The sequence below is a fragment of the Dryobates pubescens genome, chromosome 1 (genome assembly GCF_014839835.1).
Source record: "Dryobates pubescens isolate bDryPub1 chromosome 1, bDryPub1.pri, whole genome shotgun sequence".
In the NCBI taxonomy this organism is placed as follows: Eukaryota; Metazoa; Chordata; class Aves; order Piciformes; family Picidae; genus Dryobates; species Dryobates pubescens.
In genome coordinates this window covers 29,937,256-29,957,684 of record NC_071612.1, presented here as the reverse complement: position 1 = coordinate 29,957,684, position 20,429 = coordinate 29,937,256, and the positions used below count along the sequence as shown (strand labels likewise).

Genomic DNA, 20,429 nt, shown 5'->3' with positions numbered 1-20,429 from the left:
TTACAACATTTTGAAGCCTCTGTTACATGTCTCACAATGCAGGCATCCAAATGAGCTGCTGTCAGATTTGCCTAAAGAATCCAGAGATAAACTGGGGCTACCACACTGCATAATGCCTTCAGCCAGCCAGCAACCCCTCTTCCCTTTCTAAACAAGGAAAAAATCCCAGCTACAGTTTAAATTGACACAAGCATTACTCACTGCTTCGTGGCTAACTCAGTGGCTAAACTTAACAATGCAGAAAATCATCTCCAAGGACTTCCAAAGAAGAAAGAACATGACCGTTGTCATTGTTGAGACTATTGCTCTCAGAATACTTTAGTCCCACTCAGATCTCCCTTCCTGTGTCAGTTTTCAGTTCAATTTCTTTTCCTTTTGGAGCTCTAAATCACTTTGCACTAGCCTGTGCAGCCCTCCTCAAAGCACTCGAACTGTGCAGATGAGCTGCACTGATTTACATCACCCCAGAATTGGACTCAAAGACTTTAAGTAGCATGCTGAGATTGGATATGTAACATCTATACCAGAGCATCTAGAATTTGATTGCAATATAATGAAGAGTCATTTAAGTAATTACTTTTGCATAAATTACTCTGTGCTGGTACATTCCAATCTATAATTGCTGCACATTACAAGCACCATGGTTACTAATCAAGGGGAGAAAGGATTTCGAGGCCTGGAAAGAGCAAGAAAAATTAGGTAGAGGAAATAGAGAGTTATACTAAAGAACATCCTAAGAACCGATTCAGAGGGTCCAGAAGAGGGACACAAAAATGACCAGGGGTTGGAGCAGCTCTGCTATGAGGCCAGGCTGAGGGAGCTGGGGGGGTTCAGCCTGGAGAAGAGGAGGCTCCACGGAGACCTAAGAGCAGCCTGCCAGGACCTGAAATGGGCTACAGGAAGGCTGCAGAGAGACTGTTTGCAAAGGCCTGCAGGGACAGGACCAGGGGCAATGGCTTCAAACTAGAGCAGAGCAGATTTAGATTGGATATCAGGAGGAAGTTCTGCACCATGAGGGTGGTGGACACTCTGGAACAGATTGACCGGGGAGGTGGTTGGGGCCCCAGCCCTGGAGATATTCAAGGTGAAGCTGGAAAAGGCCCTGGGCAGCCTGATCTAGTTGGGGATGTCCCTGCTGACTGTGGGGGAGGTTGGACTGAATGACCTGTGCAGGTCCCTTCCAGCCTGGACCATTCTATGATTCTGTGATTTACTAGCACATTATTCATCTGCCATCATGATATGTAGCATGCATGTAAGTAGAGGGGTCAGAAAAGGGAACCAAAAGTAGCACATCTACCTATGCCAGCCCAGATAACACATATATTCATGTGCTACAGAATGAGTAAGTAAACTGACTAGATCTGGTTCATAGAATAATTTCTTTCACATAGTTTTCAATGAGAAGATAAATAAAGATGTCAATATTGTTATGCTCTGTAATGCCAAAAAATCCCAACAAACTCCAGCCCAAAAAACCTAACAACCCAATAACCTTGAAAGAAACTGTTCCGTTCATTACAGAAACCCCTGGGTCCTAGCTGTAGAAGCCTCCTGACCTTCCCCTGTTTTAGGAAAGGAGACTGTTACTACAGATGTCCTTAAGCTGTTTTCCAATAGGAGAGGCAACCTCCAAGCAAGACCCCTGGCAAACTCACAGTGCCACAGTACAGTAGAGGTTGGAAGGGACCTCCAGAGATCATCCAGCCCAACCCCCTTGCCACAGCAGCATCACCCAGGGGACTCTGCACAGAAATGCATCCAGGTGGGGTTGGAAAGGCTCCAGAGAAGGAGACTCCACAACCTCTCTGGGCAGCCTGCTCCAGGCCTCTGGTGCCCTCACTCTAAAGGAGTTTCTCCTTATGTTGAGCTGAAATCTTCTACGTTCAAGCTTGTACCTGGTGTTCAAGGAGATTAACTGATATCTCTAGAGAAAGCAGCCCACTCTACAGAAAGAACAGGAGCAATAGTAGCTGCTGAATTCTGATGCTTATCTGCAAGCTTTTTATGATCCTGGCCCAAACTTCAGGCCCTGCAGTCAAAGCCAAGGCAGTTTTGACTGGTACTCATTTTTCATTAGGAATACTTGGCACAGCTGCTCTCTTATGAAAGTAAATGTCTTGTGACAGTAAGCGTAGCATGATGGAGGGGGGCTGGCAGAGATGCCAAATGATCTTTGGCCTTTATTTATATGTGACATTTCCAGAGGAAAAAAAAGAGGCATTTTATTAGATAAGCCATGAGGGAGCAATCCTTCAATAGATACTATCACTGTGCTCTTCTGGCAAAGATAAGCTCCTGAGACTGCAGAGCACAGGGTTGGCAAAGAGAAGGAGAAATAGAAGAAGGGGAAAGGAGAACCCTTAAAGAGGACTCACATATGAACTGAGTGACTTCTAGAGGCTTCACCATGTTGAACTGCCACACAGCACTTACCATGGTAAAGGACTGGCACTACACACCAGGCTCAGCTCTCCCATACTTCATTGACTTCACTGAGAGAAGTGTGGCCAGCAGGGCCAGGGAGGTGATTCTCCCCCTCTACTCTGCTCTGGTGAGACCCCACCTGGAGCCTCTATTACTGGAAGGATCTGGAGGTGCTGGAAGGTGTCCAAAGAAGGGCCATGAGGATGATTAGAGGGCTGGAGCTGCTCTGCTATGGAGACAGACTGAGAGAGTTGGGGTTGTTTAGTCTGGAGAAGAGACGGCTCTGAGGAGACCTAATTGTGGCCTTCCAGTATCTGCAGGGGGCTACAAGAAAGCTGGGGAGGGACTTTTGAGGGTGTCAGGGAGTGATAGGACTGGGGGGAATGGAACAAAACTAGAAATGGGTAGATTGAGATTGGACGTTAGGAAGAAGTTGTTCCCCATGAGGGTGGTGAGAGACTGGCACAGGTTGCCCAGGGAGGTGGTGGCAGCCTCATGCCTGGAGGTATTTAAGGCCCGGCTGGATGTGGCTGTGAGCAACATGCTGTAGTGTGAGGTGTGAGAGGGGTTGGAACTGGCTGATCCTTGAGGTCCCTTTCAAGCCTTAGAATTCTATGACTATGTGATTCTATGACTGCTGTTAAACCATCCATATGTCACCATTACCACAAATCAGGATCACATACTCTCAGTTTGTAACAAAAGCAGAGTGGATTTCTATGTAAATAAACACAAACTGAGAACAAAAGAAGACCAATATAATACACTGACATTTCCAAAAACCTACCATTCAAGAGAGGGTTTTTTTCCATGAATTTCATCTGTAGTCCTGCCTCACATAAAAGGAAGCAAGCTAGAAATGCTGCAAGCTTACAAGCTATGAGAAATAGCACAAGGCAGAATGTGCAGTGCAGCTGATAATTGCTTCAGCTATCTTCATAAATTTGTGACCATGTATTCATGAAAATAGATCAAACAATGAAAAGAGATTCAAAGTTCACAGAGTTACAGAATATTAGGGGCTGGAAGGGACTTCAAAAGCTCATCCAGCCCAACCCCCCTGCCACAGCAGGAGCACCTAGAGCAGGTCACACAGGAACACATCCAGGCAGGTCTTGAATATCTCCAGAGAGGGAGACTTCACAACCCTCCTGGGCAGCCTGCTCCAGGGCTCTGTCACCCTCACAGGGAAATAGTTTCTTCCTCCTGTTTCCATGGAACTTCCTCTTCCTCAGCTTCCACCACTGCCCCTTGTGCTGGCATTGGGCATCACCCTGGAGAGCCTGGCTCCAGCTTCTGGGCACTCACTCTGCACATCTTTAGCAACATGAATGAGGTCATCCTCAGGCTCCTCCTCTCCAAGCTCCAGAGCCCTCAGCTCCCTCAGGCTCTTCTCCTAAGGAAGATGTTCCACTCCATCATCTTTCATTATTGGGGCTCTCTGCTGGACTCTTTCATGCAGTTGCCACACAAGGAATGGACAAAATAATTTGTAATTAAAAGACATAATTAATGAATGCAACATAAAGTGAGGAATGCAGGAAAGAACTGGTTCCCCCACCCTTCCTTACAGGTTGTGTCAGTGGGCTATGTTGCCTAGCAGACTGAAGATAAGGCTAACAAAGTCTTCTGTGTGGGAATAGATTTATATACACACATCACACATAGAGCTACATAAACACACGTGCCCAAGCCACAAGCTCATGGCTGTAATGAATCCAGCCCACAGCAGCCTAACCACTATACATTTTCTTTATGACAGAAGCTATATTCAGATGCACAAACACAAAGGAATCTTGCTACATGCTTTATCCTTTCAGAACCTACAAGTAAGGCCTGGTTATTATTTTTTCCTCCTCAACTTTCAGATCTCCTAGTGGCCATGTTTCAAATCTCTCTGGGGATAATTATACAGAATAAAGATTTATCCAGGTTGGAGAAGATATTCAGCATCATCGAGTCCAACCCGTTGCCCAACACCATGTAATCAACTAAACCATGGCACCAAGTGCTTCATCCAGGATGGTTTGAAATGCTATCCGGGACAGTGACTCCACCACCTCCCTGGGCAGCACATCCCAATGGCCAATCTCTCTTGCTGGGAAGAATTTCTTCCTAACATCCAGCCTAAGCCTCCCCTGGCACAGCTTGAGACTGTGTCCTCTTGTTCTCATACTGCTTGCCTGGGAGAAGAGACCAACCCGCACCCAGCTACAACCTTCCTTCAGGGAGTTGTAGAGAGCAATGAGGTCTCCCCTGAGCCTCCTCCAGGCTAAGCAACCCCAGCTCCCTCAGCCTCTCCTCACAGGGCTGTGCTCCAGACCCCTCCCCAGCTTTGTTGCCCTTCTCTGGACACCTTCCAGCAGCTCAACATCTTTCCTAAACTGAGGAGCCCAGAACTGGATACAGGACTCGAGATGTGGCCTAACCAGTGCTGAGCACAGGGCACAATGACTTCCCTGCTCCTGCTGGCCACACTATTACTGATGCAGAGCAGGATGCCATTGGCCTTCTTGGCCACCTGGGTACACTGCAGGCTCATGTTCAGCCTACTATCACCAATTACCCCCAAGTCCCTTTCTGCCTGGCTGCTCTCCAACCACTCTGACCCCAGCCTGCAGCACTGCATGGGGTTGTTGCGGCCAATGTGTAGAACCTGGCACTTGAATGTGTTCAGTCTCATGCCCTTGGACTCTGCCCATCTGTCCAGCCTGTCAAGGTCCCTTTGCAGAGCTCTCCAACCCTCTAACAGATCAACTCCTGCCCCCTGCTTGGTGTCATCTGGAAATTTTGCTGGTGATGGACTCAATGCCCTCCTCCAAATCATCAATAAAGATATTGAACAGGATGGGGCCAGGCACTGATCCCTGCAGCTTGATTATGCTACCATGGCTCTTTTTCCCCAGTAGATAAAAAAATTGTACAAAACCAGAGAGAAAACATGCTCCCTGCAAGCACTCTTGGCAAAGGAATGATCCCTCCCCCTTCTCAGAGCCATTTTGAATATCAAGACTACCCACATGAATACTGACATTTGTCATGAGATGGTTAGGATTTGTGGAAGCCCCCTTTGAAGCTCTCTTTAAATATTTAAGTCAGGTTTTGAGCTTGGCCTTTTCTTTGAGCTGAACAGAAGCACAACAGAAAGATGCAGAAGAAACATAAGGAAACTATAGGAGTGGAAAAGTATTTCAGTAGACTAATCCCCCCCAAACTACTAGCCTTCAAAAACTCACACCAAAGCTGAAGTTTAGATGAAACCTGCATTAGAAGTTCATGCTGCTCAATAGGTATCACAGCACCACAATACATTGGAGATTGGAAGGGACCTCCAGAGATCATCCAGTCTAACCCCCCTGCCAGAGCAGCATCACCCAGGGCAGTCTGCACAGGAATGCATCCAGGTGGGGTTGGAAAGGTTCCAGAGAAGGAGACTCCACAACCTCTCTGGGCAGCCTGCTCCAAGGCTCTCGCACCCTCACTGTAAACAAGTTTCTCCTCATGTTGAGCTGAAACCTTCTCTGTTCATCTCCATTGGTCCTTGGCTTATAGCTGTGCACCACCCAAAAGAGCTTGGCCCTCTCCACTTGACCCCCATCCCTCAGCTATTGATAGACATTGATCAGATCCCCTCTCAGCCTTCTCTTCTCCAGACTAAACAGCCCCACGGCTCTCAGTCTCTCTTCCCAGGGGAGATGCTCAAGTCCCCTAAGCATCCTCCTGGCTCTCCCTTGGACTCTCTCCAGCAGATCTCTGTCTCTCTTGAACTGGGGAGCCCAGAACTGGACACAGGATTGCAGCTGTGGTCTGAGCAGGGCAGAGCAGAGGGGGAGGAGAACCTCCCTAGCCCTGCTGGCCACACTTTTCTTGCTCCACCCCAGGATCCCATTGGCTTTCTTGGCCACCAGGGCACATTGCTGTCCCATGCAGAACTTGCTGCCCGCCAGCACTCCAAGGTCTTTCTCCATGGAGCTGCTTTCAGCAGGGCAGCTCCTAACCCGTCCTGGTGCCTGTTGTTACTCCTCCCGAGATGCAGGATCCTGCACTTCTTATTATTGAACTTCATGAGGTACTGCAAGTTGAACACAGAAATGGGTTGCAATACATTTAGATTCCTGAACCTTGCTGGCTAGTCTTTGGTCTGACCAGCTATGAGAATTTTCCTGTTTGGATTAGACTAAAGATTTCCTAGCTGATATGCAAATGGAGTAAATGATACAGTGACCAAAGCAAAACCTTGTCAGCTGTGGTTATTCAGTCTTTATTCTGTCTTGTAAAATCATCTGTCAATAAACACAGATTTCTGAAAGTGCAAAAAACCAATATCCATTAATGTGGATCATCTGTAGGTCTTCCCTCTTCTCTGCAAAAATTAGTGACAATCAGGGTGACTTATGTTCCTTGCAAGCCTCCCAGCTGCTTTCATTGTCTCACACAACTGTATACATACCAAATCACAAGTCATTAGTTGCAAGTAAACCTAGGAAAGAGGCCATCAGGCTAATCTGGACCAGTGGGAACCATCACCAAGACAAACATTTCCCCCCCCCCCAATATCTTTGCCTTTGATAAGGTAAATTCCTGACCACTACAGCATTGTGTGTATAGGTTCTGCAAGTTGTCCAGCTGTTGTGGTTTGACAAGAGGACAGATTGGAGCAATTGGATTGGATAGTGATGGAAAGTTTAAATGGGAAGGCTATTTGCAAGCTACAATGCTACAGTTACATAGTAGTGCACATGGCAAAGCAAAAAAGAAACAAAGGAATGCTGATCTGGGTTTAACAGAGAAGTTCATTAAGCCAAAAAGCTTCACACAAAACCTCCACCAAATCAGACCAAACCCCAGTACTGCTTTTCTGCCCACCTGGGGTTTAACATACATCCCAGGGCTCTTTCTTCCTCCCCATTGCTAGGCTGGATTCAGGCTGGCGAGGCCTGAAACTGCCTCCCCTTGGTCCCTGGCATTAAACCTAATCAGGCCACGATTGCACAGCAAAAATGTAGTCAGGTCTTGAAAGCCACAGATAAAACTGGGACCATCCTCCCCCCCAGCAGATAAGGAGCTCACTGCAGCCAGGGAGGAGAAAGGGAAGAAAGAGGAAGAGGAAGACTAACTTTGAAGCCAGACTTACAGAGCTGCAGGATTTGTGGGAGGGAATACAAAGATTACATCTTTCTGGTACACCTTCTGGGCACTCTGTACCTTCCAGAGGTCTGCTTTGTGGTTCCTCTTTAAAGGCACCCAGCTCAAACTGGGACAGAAGTAGAGGTTGTCAGCAATTGATAGAGGAAAGAAACAAACAGAAACAGAAAAAAACCACAACAACAACAACAACAAAACAAACAAAAAATTTTCCCAGCTTTTACTAGCAGAAGAATTCTCACATTCAGCTTCCAGTGAAGAATAGTGCATGATCAGAGGGCTGGAGCTCCTCTCCTATGAGGACAGAGAATAGGAGCTGTTCAGTCTGGAGAAGAGAAGACTCAAGAGACCTTCTTGTGGCCTTCCAGTATCTGCAGGGGGCTACAAAAAAGCTGGGGAGGGACTTTTGAGGGTGTCAGGGAGTGATATGACTTGGGCAGGGTTAAAAAAGACTAGAAATGGGTAGATTCAGATTGGATGTTAGGAAGAAGTTGTTCCCCATGTGGGTGGTGAGAGACTGGCACAGGTTGCCCAGGGAGGTGGTGGCAGCCTCATCCCTGGAGGTTTTTCAGGCCAGGCTGGATGAGGCTGTGAGCAACCTGCTGTAGTGTGAGGTGTCCCTGCCCATGGCAGGGGGGTTGGAACTGGATGATCCTTCAGATCCTTTCCAACCCTAATACTTCCATGATTCTATGATTCTATGCACTCTCAGGTTCTATGCTGTAATGAGGACAAGAGAATCCAACACTGTTATTGATGGTATCAAATTCACCTCTTAAATTAGAGGCATTTAGATAGTTAAATCAGAGTGCAACCAGCCGTGGAAACCTTTAATTGTTCAAAAGGATAAAGCCTTTGCATCATTGGTTTTTTTTGTGCTGAAATATGGTGCCTTCTGTAGACAAAGAAATTATGGGGCCTGGATTTACTGCAGTTACAGGAAGAACAGTATTTGCCTTATAAATTCTTTCTGCACTCTTTTCTTCATCCCCACTAGCTAAGCACTGGCTAAATAAGATGAAATACTGCTACAGTATGGCTCCTTTTGTATTATTAAGGCATTAAAAACCTTCTTATTACTGAAACATCAAAAGCCTGGCAAAATTATCTCCAGTTGCCATTTATCTCTCAGTGATGGCAGTAAAAGCTACTGAATTTTGTCTCCAGAACAGTTTCTGCTTTCAGATCATGCCACTACAGGTTGTTACTTATGCAGCATCTACTGTTTTCAATACACACAAGTCACAAATATTTATTTACCTGTTTGTTTGATTGATTGATTGGTTATTTATTTATTTCCACTCACAGATGTTAAGGGTACCTAAGGTATTGATTTCAAAGAGCATAGGAAATAAGTTAAGGTTTTTCTCCCTTGTTTCCCTAGAGAACCACCAGGCAGGATGTCATCTCTGCTCAGCTCAGGTGTTAGCAGATTTTAATACACTGCCCGTGTTACACCTCAGACACAACTTCAGGGGCCACACACAATCAGTTTCTAAGTTTCCCTGTATTATGTCAACTTTTTCTATCACATTTATATGCTGTATTACTAACATAATAGTTTTCTCTGACCTACACAAGGCTATACAGGCTGGGCAGGGACTGGCTTGAAAGCAGCCCTGAAGAAATGGCCTTAGGGGTGCTGGTAGAGGAGAAGCTCAACAGGAGCCAGCAGTGAGCACTTGCAGCCCAGAGAGCCAAGCAGAGCCTGGGCTGCAGCAAGAGAAGTGTGGCCAGCAGGGCCAGGGAGGTGATTCTCCCCCTCTGCTCCTCTCTGCTGAGACCACAGCTGGAGCTCTGTATCCAGTTCTGGAGCCTCTGTTCCAGGAAGGATCTGGAGGTGCTGGAAGGTGTCCAGAGAAGAGCTACGAGGATGAGCAGAGGGCTGGAGCTGCTCTCCTATGGAAACAGACTGAGAGAGTTCAGCCTGGAGAACAGAAGGCTCTGAGGAGACATAATTCTAGCCTTCCAGTATCTGAAGGGGGCTCCAAGAAAGCTGGGGAGGGACTTTTGAGGGTGTCAGGGAGGGATAGGACTGGGGGGAATGGAGCAAAACTAGAAATGGGAAGATTCAGATGGGATGTTAGGAAGAAGTTGTTCCCCATGAGGGTGGTGAGAGACTGGAACAGGTTGCCCAGGGAGGTGGTGGCAGCCTCATGCCTGGAGGTTTTTGCAGCCAGGCTGGATGTGGCTGTGAGCAACCAGCTGTAGTGTGAGGTGTCCCTGCCCATGGCAGGGGGGTTGGGACTGGCTGATCCTAGAGGTCCCTTCCAACCCTGACAATTCTGTGATTCTGTGATACACACTGATTATCAATGTGAGGTGACCAGAACAGATCTGGGGACCAGAGGCATTCCCTCATCTTGTCTGCATTATTCACTTGAATTCAGCATATGATTGCCAGAATAAATCACAATTCCCAGTTTATGTGAGAGAGTCTTTTAATCAGCACTTGTTAGTAGCAATTATAGCCCTTTTTGTTTGGGGTTTGTTACGTTGTTTGTATTTTTGTTTGTTTGTTTCTCCTTTTATTTCTTCTTTCTTTTTTTTGTTCTGTGTTTTCTTTTTGTTTGGTTTTTTTTGGGGGGGTTTGCTTTGTTTTGGTATTTGGTTGGTTGGGGGTTTTGTTTGTTTGTTTGTTTTCAATGAGCTCACAGAGTAGTCAGGGAGGAAGGTAAGAATTATACTCAAAGGACCAGGGAGGTGGTGGAGACCTCACCCTTGGAGAGAGTCAACATCAGGCTTGATGGGGCTCTGAGCAACCTGATCTAGTTGGGGGATGACTCTGCTCTCTGCAGTGGGGCAGAACTAGATGACCTCTAGAGGTGCCTTCCAACCCAGTGCATTCTGTGATTCTGTGATTCTGTGACTTGGTTTCTTACTAAAAAAAGAGATCTGGTTGTTTTTTTATCAGCAAACAGATTAATCACCTAACTCTAAAAGGAGGACTGAAGGTTTGCTTAGACACTGAGACATGTGGCCAGATCCCAGAGCTACCACATTTGGCAATATGTCAGTACAAACATATTCTTTAGAAATACCAGCCTGGGAATAACTCAACTCCTCAGGCTCTCCAGTCCCAGCTGGTTGAAGATCACATCACACAGGCTGGCTGAGGATTTTTTTGGGGGTGCTGCCAGTTTAAACTGTGGTGCAACAAATGGCATTCTTAGCAATGGATGAGACAAAGACAGGATACAGCACCTGAGGTGGTCATTAGCTGCCCACCTGTTTGCTTACATTCCCCAGCAGCAGGAGAGGATTTGGCACAGGGAAGGGTTTGATCCAAACTGTAAGCTCCAGTCCCTCTGTAAGTGATCAACTTGTCAAAAAATGAAACACAGCTGCAGGATACTGCCTTATCTGCACCTAAAAAGGCAGCTGTAGAAAAATGACTTGGCAGCAAGGAAGGAAATAGAAGAGGAGATTAAAAATATGAGAGAAAAACAATAAAGAACCTGACAAAGATCACTGCAGAGGTAATCTTTTAAACAGTGAGGTGAGCTGGCTGTCCAGAATTGCCCACATTAGGGTCATTTCCCTAATATGAACTCTGTGCTCTTATCTGCCTGAAATTGCTGGAGGCTTTACATCTTCCCAAGCATTAAAATGCTGGAAACATGTGGATTTTAAATGGCTTTGTTCCTCTCTGTGCACAGCAACATGGACAGTGGCATTGAGGCACCCTCAGCAAGTTTACTGAGGACACCAAGCTGTGTGGTGCAGCTGACAGCTGGAGGAAAGGGATCCATCCAGAGGGACCAGGAAAGGCTCCAGAGGTGAGCCCATGACAACCTCATGAGATTTAACAAGACCAAGTGCAAGGTCCTGCAGCTGGGTCAGGGCAAACCCCAGCACCAATACAGGCTGGGCAGGGACTGGCTGGAGAGCAGCCCTGAAGAAAAGGCCTTGGGGTACTGGTGGAGGAGAAGCTCAACAGGAGCCAGCAGTGAGCACTTGCAGCCCAGAGAGCCAAGCAGAGCCTGGGCTGCAGCAAGAGAAGTGTGGCCAGCAGGGCCAGGGAGGTGATTCTCCCTCTCTGCTCCACTCTGCTGAGACCACACCTGGAGCACTGTAGCCAGTTCTGGAGCCCCTAGTAGAGGAAGGATCTGGAGGTGCTGGAAGGTGTCCAGAGAAGGGCCACAAGGATGAAGAGAGGGCTGGAGCTGCTCTGCTATGGAGACAGAGTGAGGGAGCTGGGGCTGTTCAGTCTGGAGAAGAGAAGGCTCTGAGGAGACCTTCTTGTGGCCTTCCAGTATCTGAAGAGGGCTCCAAGAAAGCTGGGGAGGGACTTTTGAGGGTGTCAGGGAGTGATAGGACTGGGGGGGATGGATCCAAGCTAAAGGAGGGAGATTTAGATTAGAGATTAGGAAATTAAATTCTCCCCATGAGGGTGGTGAGAGACTGGCACAGGTTGCCCAGGGAGGTGGTGGCAGCCTCATCCCTGGAGGTTTTTGCAGCCAGGCTGGATGTGGCTGTGAGCAACCTGCTGTAGTGTGAGGTGTCCCTGCCCATGGCAGGGGGGTTGGAACTGGCTGATCCTTGAGGTCCCTTCCAATCCTGACAATTCTGTGATTCTACTATAACTATTGTAACTATTGTATATTTTGTACACATTCATTGCATTTCATTGTAGATTGTAGTTTTGCTTGTCAATACAGATTTCATTTGCTTCCAACTGAGCTGGTCTGGCAAAGTTAATGTTAGCGGGGGGAATTTTCAACCCACCACAGTAGCCTGTTCCAGGGTTCTGTCACCCTCACAGGGAAATAATTCTTCCTCCTGTTTCCATGGAACTTCCTGTGCCTCAGCTTCCACCACTGCCCCTTGTGCTGGCATTGGGCATCACCCAGCAGAGCCTGGCTCCAGCCTCTGGGCACTCACCCTGCACATCTTTAGCAACATGAATGAGGTCACCCTCAGGTTCCTCCTCTCCAAGATACAGAGCCCTCAGCTCCCTGTCTGTCCTCGTGAGGAAGATGCTCCACTGCTGTAATCATTGTTGTCGCTTAATGCTGAAAAGATATATCCTGTAATGATCTCCTTCCCAGTTACAACAAGCAAAATGTAGCCATAAAGATTTATGCTGTGCTATCAAACATTAATGTTGATGCTTCATGTCTTTATGCCACTCCTAATTTATTTATCATCAATGTTCTTAAGAAATGTCAGCACTGCTCTCCAGAGCTTTGCTCACCTTTTACTGCTGAACTCCCCGTTCCTAAATGCAGTAACAAGAAACAGTTTGCTGTGTGACACAATATATTTGATGTACATAAACAGGGCTAGGGAGGTTCTTCTACCCCTCTACTCTGCCCTCTTCAGACCACAGCTGCAATCCTGTGTCCAGTTCTGGGCTCCCCAGTTCCAGAGAGACAGAGACCTGCTGGAGAGAGTCCAAGGGAGAGCCTCAAGGATGCTTAGGGGACTTGAGCATCTGCCCTGGGAAGGGAGACTGAGAGCCCTGGGGCTGTTTAGTCAGGAGAAGAGAAGGCTGAGAGGGATCTGATCAATGCCTATCAATAGCGGAGGGCTGGGGGTCAAGTGGAGGGGGCCAAGCTCTTTTGGGTGGTGCACAGTAATAAACCAAGGAACAATGGAGACCAACTTGATCAGAGAAGGTTTCAGCTCCACATGAGGAGAAACTTCTGTAGAGTGAGGGTGCCAGAGCCCTGGAGCAGGCTGCCCAGAGAGGCTGTGGAGTCTCCTTCTCTGGAGACTCTCCAACCCTCCCCTGGATGCATTCCTGTGCAGACTGCCCTGGGTGATGCTGCTCTGGCAGGGGGGTTAGACTGGATGATCTATGGAGGTCCCTTCTAATTTCCAAAGTACTGTGGTGCTGTCAAAGCACACTTTTTCACACATTTGAAATCTGTATTTGTTTAAGCTGTCTGGCCCCATTAGGGGGAATGAGGGATATAGGTATGGGCCTGCACCCCCACACCCCACTGCTGGCCCAGAGCAATAAAATGAGAAGGACCATATTTTGTACTCCATGCTCACATCCTGCTCTGGCAGGAATAGGGTTGCCTGGGGTTTTTGGGACTTGCAGTGTATTATACAGTTTGTAAAGTGTTCTGTTCTGGGGTTTTTGTGTCTCTTCCCCAGTGTCATTGTCCAGGCTAGGGTTGGTCCCTTTTGTCCTGGTTTCTGTTTGAATAGACTAGACTAGACTAGACTAGACTAGAATAGACTAGAATAGAGTAGAATAGAATAGACCTGGTTGGAAGAGACCTTCAAGATCATCACGTCCAACCTATCATCCAACACCACCCAAACAACTAACCCATGGCACCAAGCACCCTATCAAGTCTCCTCCTGAACACCTCCAATGACGGTGACTCCACCACCTCCCCGGGCAGTCCATTCCAATGGGCAATCACTCTCTCTGTGTAAAACTTCTTCCTAACATCCAGCCTAAACCTCCCCTGGTGCAGCCTGAGACTGTGTCCTCTTGTTGTCCTCTGGTTGCCTGGGAGAAGAGACCAACCTCCACCTGCCTACAACCTCCCTTCAGGTAGTTTGCAGGCAGTGGTGGTGGTATTCACAATCTGATGTGCTGTGCACGCTATTAACTTTCCTCCATTCCTTATGCTTGCTTTGTTTTCCCTTTATGTAATCTGCTGTCCCTGCAGGAGAGTAGTAAATTGGCCTTATCTCACCTGCCATTTTGGCTTTCAAAGCTCTTTTCCTCCTTTCCCACCCCGAGGGGAGTGGGGATGGTGGGGGGAGGAAGAAGAAGAAAGCCCCTCTGTCATGACTGGACTGCTGGGACTCAGCTGCCAGCTAAGTGAAAACCAGGACAAAATCCCACTGTTAGTTGTGAATGCAGAGAATGAACTCCAGGCAATTTGGAGGGTTTATTTTCCCAAAAAAAAAAAAAAAAAAAAGTATCAATTACAGTATCACAGGTGTGACTTATCAACATTCACACTACAATTATCAACTGGATTCAAAATGGGGGTTTATTTTCTTCAAAGTACAACTGGAATCTTAATATTCCACGAGGATGCAATGCAGTCAAGAACCACAGCCAAATGCCTCTTTTTTCCCCTTTCTTTCAGATAATTCATGATACCCACTGAAAAGGATTTACTAAATGGAGTGTTAGATACAAGCTGTGGTGCCACTTGTCTGAGTTGAAGCACATGCTAATATTATCATCTGGAAATGAGATCCAGACACAGCCCAGGACATAGAATAGTGGGAAAGCAAACACCCTGCTTGCATATTTGCCCAATCTTCAACCACTGTTGGCTCAGAACAGAGTTTTTGTCACAGAATCACAGAACTATGAGGCTGGAACAGACCTCTGAGATTGCCAAGTGCAGCTAACGCCACCATGGCACCAAGTGCCACATCCAATCTTGCCTTAAACACCTCCAGTGATGGTGACTCCACCACCTCCCTGGGCAGTCCATCCCAGTCTCTGATTCCCCTTTCCATCAGGAAGTGCTTCCTAACATCCAACCTAAACCTCCCCTGGCACAGCTTCAGGCCATGCCCTCTTGTCACAAGTTGCCTGGGAGCAGAGCCTGACCCCCACTGACTACAACTTCCCTTCAGGTAGTTGTAGAGAGTGATAAGGTCCCCCCATGAGTCTCCTCTCCTCCAGGCTGAACACCCCCAGCTCCCTCAGCCTCTCCTCATCAGCCTTCCCCTCCAGTCCCCTCCCCAGTCTGGTTGCTCTCCTCTGGACCTGCTCCAGCACCTCAAGCTCTCTCTTGCAGTGAGGGCCCAGAGCTGCACACAGTGCTGGAGGTGAGGCCTCAGCAGTGCCGAGCACAGGGCAGAACTGCATCCCCAGTCCTGCTGGCCACACCACTCCTGATCCAGGCCAAGATGGCCTTGGCTTTCTGTGCCTCCTGGGCACACTGCTGGCTCGTGTTCAGCTGCTGTCACCCAGCACTGCCAGGTCCCTCTCTGCCAGGCTGCTCCCCAGCCACGCATCCCCCCCATCAGTAGCTCTGAATGGGGTTATTGTGGCCATGTTAAAGCTTGGCCTTGGCCTTGTTAAAGCTCAATTGTCCTCCAGGGATTGTTTCATCCTTGATTTTGCCTAACTGCTTTAGATTTTCTTAAAACCTACATAAACTTTCAGTGTCTGCATCGTTTTAGCAAGAAGGTGCACAGCATAGACATTTGCTGTGCAAAGAAGGACCTGTATTTTGTGTACAAAATGTACTGGTGTGCAGGCAGGTCCTGGGCTGATATTTACAGGATTCTAAACATGCAGTTGAGCTAAATAACAGATGGCTGAGAGATGATTTGGGTCAACTCTATAATTCTGGAAGATATCCTACTATAAAGCACAACTGCTGGGAGACTACAGTTAATATCTGTACCTGAATGGTGAGACAACAGCAAATTGTCATTTCAGAGCTAAGACTGAAATGATGCCTCTTCTGATCAGAGGAAAAAATCCTAATATTGAGCTTGCATGAAAAGAAATCTCCAAGAGTCTCCATATATTGTAATGAGGATTCACATGTGCCGAGGCACCTGACCCCTTCAGGTCTGTAAAAACCACAGAACTACAAAGCCAGTGTCCTGTGGATCAAAGCTATCACTCTGGAGAAGAGAAGGCTCTAAGGAGACCTAATTGTGGCCTTCCAGTATCTGAAGGGGGCTACAAGAAAGCTGGGGAGGGACTTTTTAGGATGTCAGGGAGTTATAGGACAGGCGGGGAAGGAGCCCAGAAAGCCAAGCAGAGCCTGGGCTGCAGCAAGAGAAGTGTGGCCAGCAGGGCCAGGAAGATGATTCTCCCTCTCTGCTCCACTGTGCTGAGACCACAGCTGGAGCACTGTGCCCAGTTCTGGAGCCTCTGTTCCAGGAAGGATCTGGAGGTGCTGGAAGGTGTCCAGAGAAGGGCCATGAGGATGAGCAGAGGGCTGGAGCTGCTCTGCTATGGAGACAGAATTAGAGAGTTCAGCCTGGACAAGAGAAGGCTCTGAGGAGACCTTGTTGTGGCCTTCGAGTGTCTCAAGGGGGCTCCAAGAAAGCTGGGGAGGGACTTTTGATGGTGTCAGGGAGTGATAGGACTGGGGTAATGGAGCAAAACTAGAAGTGGGTAGATTGAGATTGGATGTTAGGAAGAAGTTGTTCCCCATGAGGGTGGTGAGAGACTGGCACAGGTTGCCCAGGGAGGTGGTGGCAGCCTCATGCCTGGAGGTTTTTGCAGCCAGGCTGGATGTGGCTGTGAGCAACCTGCTGTAGTGTGAGGTGTCCCTGCCCAAGGCAGGGGGGTTAGAACTGGCTGATCCTTGAGGTCCCTTCCAACCCTGACAATTCTATGATTCTATGCACTCTCAGGTGCTATGCTGTAATGAGGACAGGCTTGTTTGATATTCATTACTCCTCTTGTTTGTTCAGTAGAGAGGGGATTTGAACTCTAGTGTACAAAAGGACTTTACAGACTAATTTCCCTTGGGTGATCTTTTTGTTGAAATTCCTAAGAACTGATATCTAATCAAGGGAATAAAAGGGAATGTGAAGAAGTAAAGTATTGCAAAGTTTGCTCTGGTTCATGAACTGAAAAGTATTTTCCTTTCTGAAGCACTGAAATTTCAGACATCAGAAGATGATTTGAATTTTGACCCTAAATTAATTCTATCAGGAGGTGCATTCATATCTTTGCACAGGTGAGGAAAAGACCAATTTTCAAACTAGCTGTCTCCTTGACATGTATCAAATGCACATTTATAAATGACACCAGGGATCAGTGCTGGGTCCAGTCCTGTTCTACATCTTCATCAATGCCATTGATGGGGGTACAGACAGACAGAGTCTGCTCAGCAAGTTTGCTGATGATACCAAACTGGGAGGCTTGGCTGAGACACCTGGAGGCTGTGCAGCCATTAAGCAAGACTTGGACAGACTGAGAGCTGGGTAAAAAGTAACCTAATGAGGTTCAACAAGAATAAGTGCAGAGTGCTGCACCTGGGAAGGAAGAATAAATTGCAGCAGTACAGGCTGGGAGGGGATCTGCTGGAGAGCAGTCCTGTGGCGAAGGAGCTGGGAGTGCTGGTTCACAACAAATTCTGCATGGGACAGCAATGTGCCCTGGGGGCCAAGAAGGCCAATAGGATCCTGGGGTGCATTCAGAGGAGTGTGGCCAGCAGAGCCAGGGACAGGGAGGTTCTCCTCCCCCTCTACTCTGCCCTGCTGAGACTTCACCTGGAATATTGCATCCAGCTCTGGGCTCCCCAGTTCAGGAGGGACAGGGATCTGCTGGAAAGAGTCCAAGGGAGGGCTGCAAGGATGCTGAAGGGACTGCAGCTCTGCCTGGTGAGGAAAGGCTGAGAGCCCTGGGGCTGTCTAGTCTGTAGAGGAGAAGACTGAGAGGGGATCTGATCAGTGTCTTTAAATATCTGAGAGATGAGGGTCAGGAAGGAAGGGAGAAGTGAAGCCTCTGCTCAGCTGCACTGTGGGACAGGACAAGGGGAAATGGATGTAAACTACAGCACAGGAGGTTCCACCTCAACATGAGGAGGAACTTCTTCACTGTGAGGGTCCCAGAGCCCTGGAGCAGGCTGCCCAGAGAGGTTGTGGAGTCTCCTTCTCTGGAGCCTTTCCTGCCCCATCTGGATGCATTCCTGTGTATCACAGTACCACAGTGTAACTAAGGTTGGAAGAGACCTCGAGGATCATCAAGTCCAACCTGTCACCACAGACCTCATCTGTGCTGGATTCTATGCTCCTGCTTTGGCAGGGATTTTGGGACTCTATGATCTCCAGAGGTCCCTTCCAACCCCTAACATCCCATGGTGCTGTGACCCACTCTGTGCAGAACATGAAGAGCTCAGAAACAGAAGGCAGCCCTCCCATTCTATTGACCTCAAAGCAACAGGAATTCTGACAGGAGATGATATCTTGAACAAAGTAATGTGACAGGTTGCCTCTGGCATTCAGGAATAGCAGATGTGCTGTAACACAGTAAATGAAAGCACCAAGCATGTACCCACCCAAGTGGTGTTGCACAGAGAAAAGGGTAGGCTCTTTTATTTCTAAACGGATTCTTGCACCAATTGGTTTATATTTTCTTTTCTGTGATTTATTTGTCCTTAGTTCCTCACAAACAACAATACACACATTTGGGAGGGGGTGGCCTAGAACCCACTTGCCAGATACATTCTTCTATATCAAAGTACCACAGTACAGAAGAGGTTGGAAGGGACCTCCAGAGATCATCCAGTCCACCCCACTGCCAGAGCAGCATCACCCAGGGCAGTCTGCACAGAAATGCATCCACGTGGGGTTTGAATGTGTCCAGAGAAGGAGACTCCACAATCTCTCTGGGAAGCCTGCTCCAAGATCCTGTAAATACCTCAAAAGAATAAATTGCTCTGATGAGAAGAGTTATGTTGCTGGAAACCATTCATGAGATAGGGCTACAGGAACTGTGACCCGCCTGGTGGATGTGGAGCAGGCCTGTGGATGTAATCTGCCTGGACTTCAGCAAGGCCTTTGACACCATCCCCCACAGCAAACTCCTGGCCAAGCTGTCAGCCCATGGATTGGACAGCAGCACTCTGAGCTGGGTTATGAACTGGCTGGAGGCTGAGCCCAGAGAGTGGTGGTGAATGGTGCCACATCCAGCTGGCAGCCGGTCACCAGTGGTGTGCCCCAGGGATCAGTGCTGGGCCCCATGCTCTTTAACATCTTTATTGATGATCTGGATGAGGGGATTGAGTCCATCATCAGTAAATTTGCAGATGACACCAAGCTGGGGGCAGGAGTTGATCTGCTGGAGGGTAGAGAGGCTCTGCAGAGGGACCTCGACAGGCTGGGCAGATGGGCAGAGTCCAAGGGCATGAGATTGAACACATCCAAGTGCCAGGTTCTGCACATTGGCCACAGCAACCCCATGCAGAGCTACAGGCTGGGGTCAGAGTGGCTGGAGAGCAGCCAGGCAGAGAGTGACCTGTGGGTGCTGGTTGACAGCAGCTGAACATGAGCCTGCAGTGTGCCCAGGCAGCCAAGAGGGCCAATGGCATCCTGGCCTGCATCAGGAACAGTGTGGCCAGCAGGAGCAGGGAGGTCATTCTGCCCTGTACACTGCACTGGTTAGGCCACACCTTGAGTCCTGTGTCCAGTTCTGGACTCCTCAACTCAATCAAGATGTTGAGATGCTTGAAGGTATCCAGAGAACAGCAACAAAGATGGGGAGGGTTCTGGAGCACAGCCCTATGGGGAGAAGCTGAGGGAGCTGGGGTTGCTTAGCCTGGAGAAGAGGATGCTCAGGGAAGACCATATTGCTCTCTACAACTAGTAGACAGGCAGAGGTTGGTTTCTTCTCCCAGGCAGCCAGTGCCATAACAAGAGGACACAGTCTCAGGCTGCACCAGGGGAGGTTTAGGCTGGAGGTTAGGAAGAAGTTCTGCACAGAGAGAGTGATTGCCCATTGGAATGTGCTGCCCAGGGAGGTGGTGGAGTCACCATCACTGGAGTTGTTCAGGAGGAGACTTGATGGGGTGCTTGGTGCCATGGTTTAGTTGATTAGGTGGTGTTGGATGATAGGTTGGACACATTGATCTTGAAGGTCTCTTCCAACCTGGTTTATTCTATTCTGTTCTGTTCTGTTCTGTTCTATTCTAAGTTAGATGTCACTGAGTTTATCCCTAAGAAATCTTTCCACCTAACAGTATGTCAGTGCTGGAGCAAGTGCTTCTCAATGGCTTGTTTGCTATTTTTTGGTCCTTTTAAAATCATTTTCCAACCCAGCAGGGTCACATTATCTCTGAGTGCTGGTTCTCTTGGAGCTTGTCCAATTTTAAACTGAACTTCCGTGACCTCTGAGGCTCTGAGAAGACCTGTTAACATGATCTGCACTGATCACTTTTCCTAATTTCAACTGC

General features: G+C 48.0%; 1 protein-coding gene across 2 annotated transcripts in view; it reads right to left on the bottom strand.

Moving 5' to 3' along the window:
• Positions 1-20,429, bottom strand: part of GRID2 (glutamate ionotropic receptor delta type subunit 2) — a 1,073,619-nt gene that overhangs the window by 537,839 nt on the left and 515,351 nt on the right. The gene's annotated exons all lie outside the window — the stretch shown is intronic.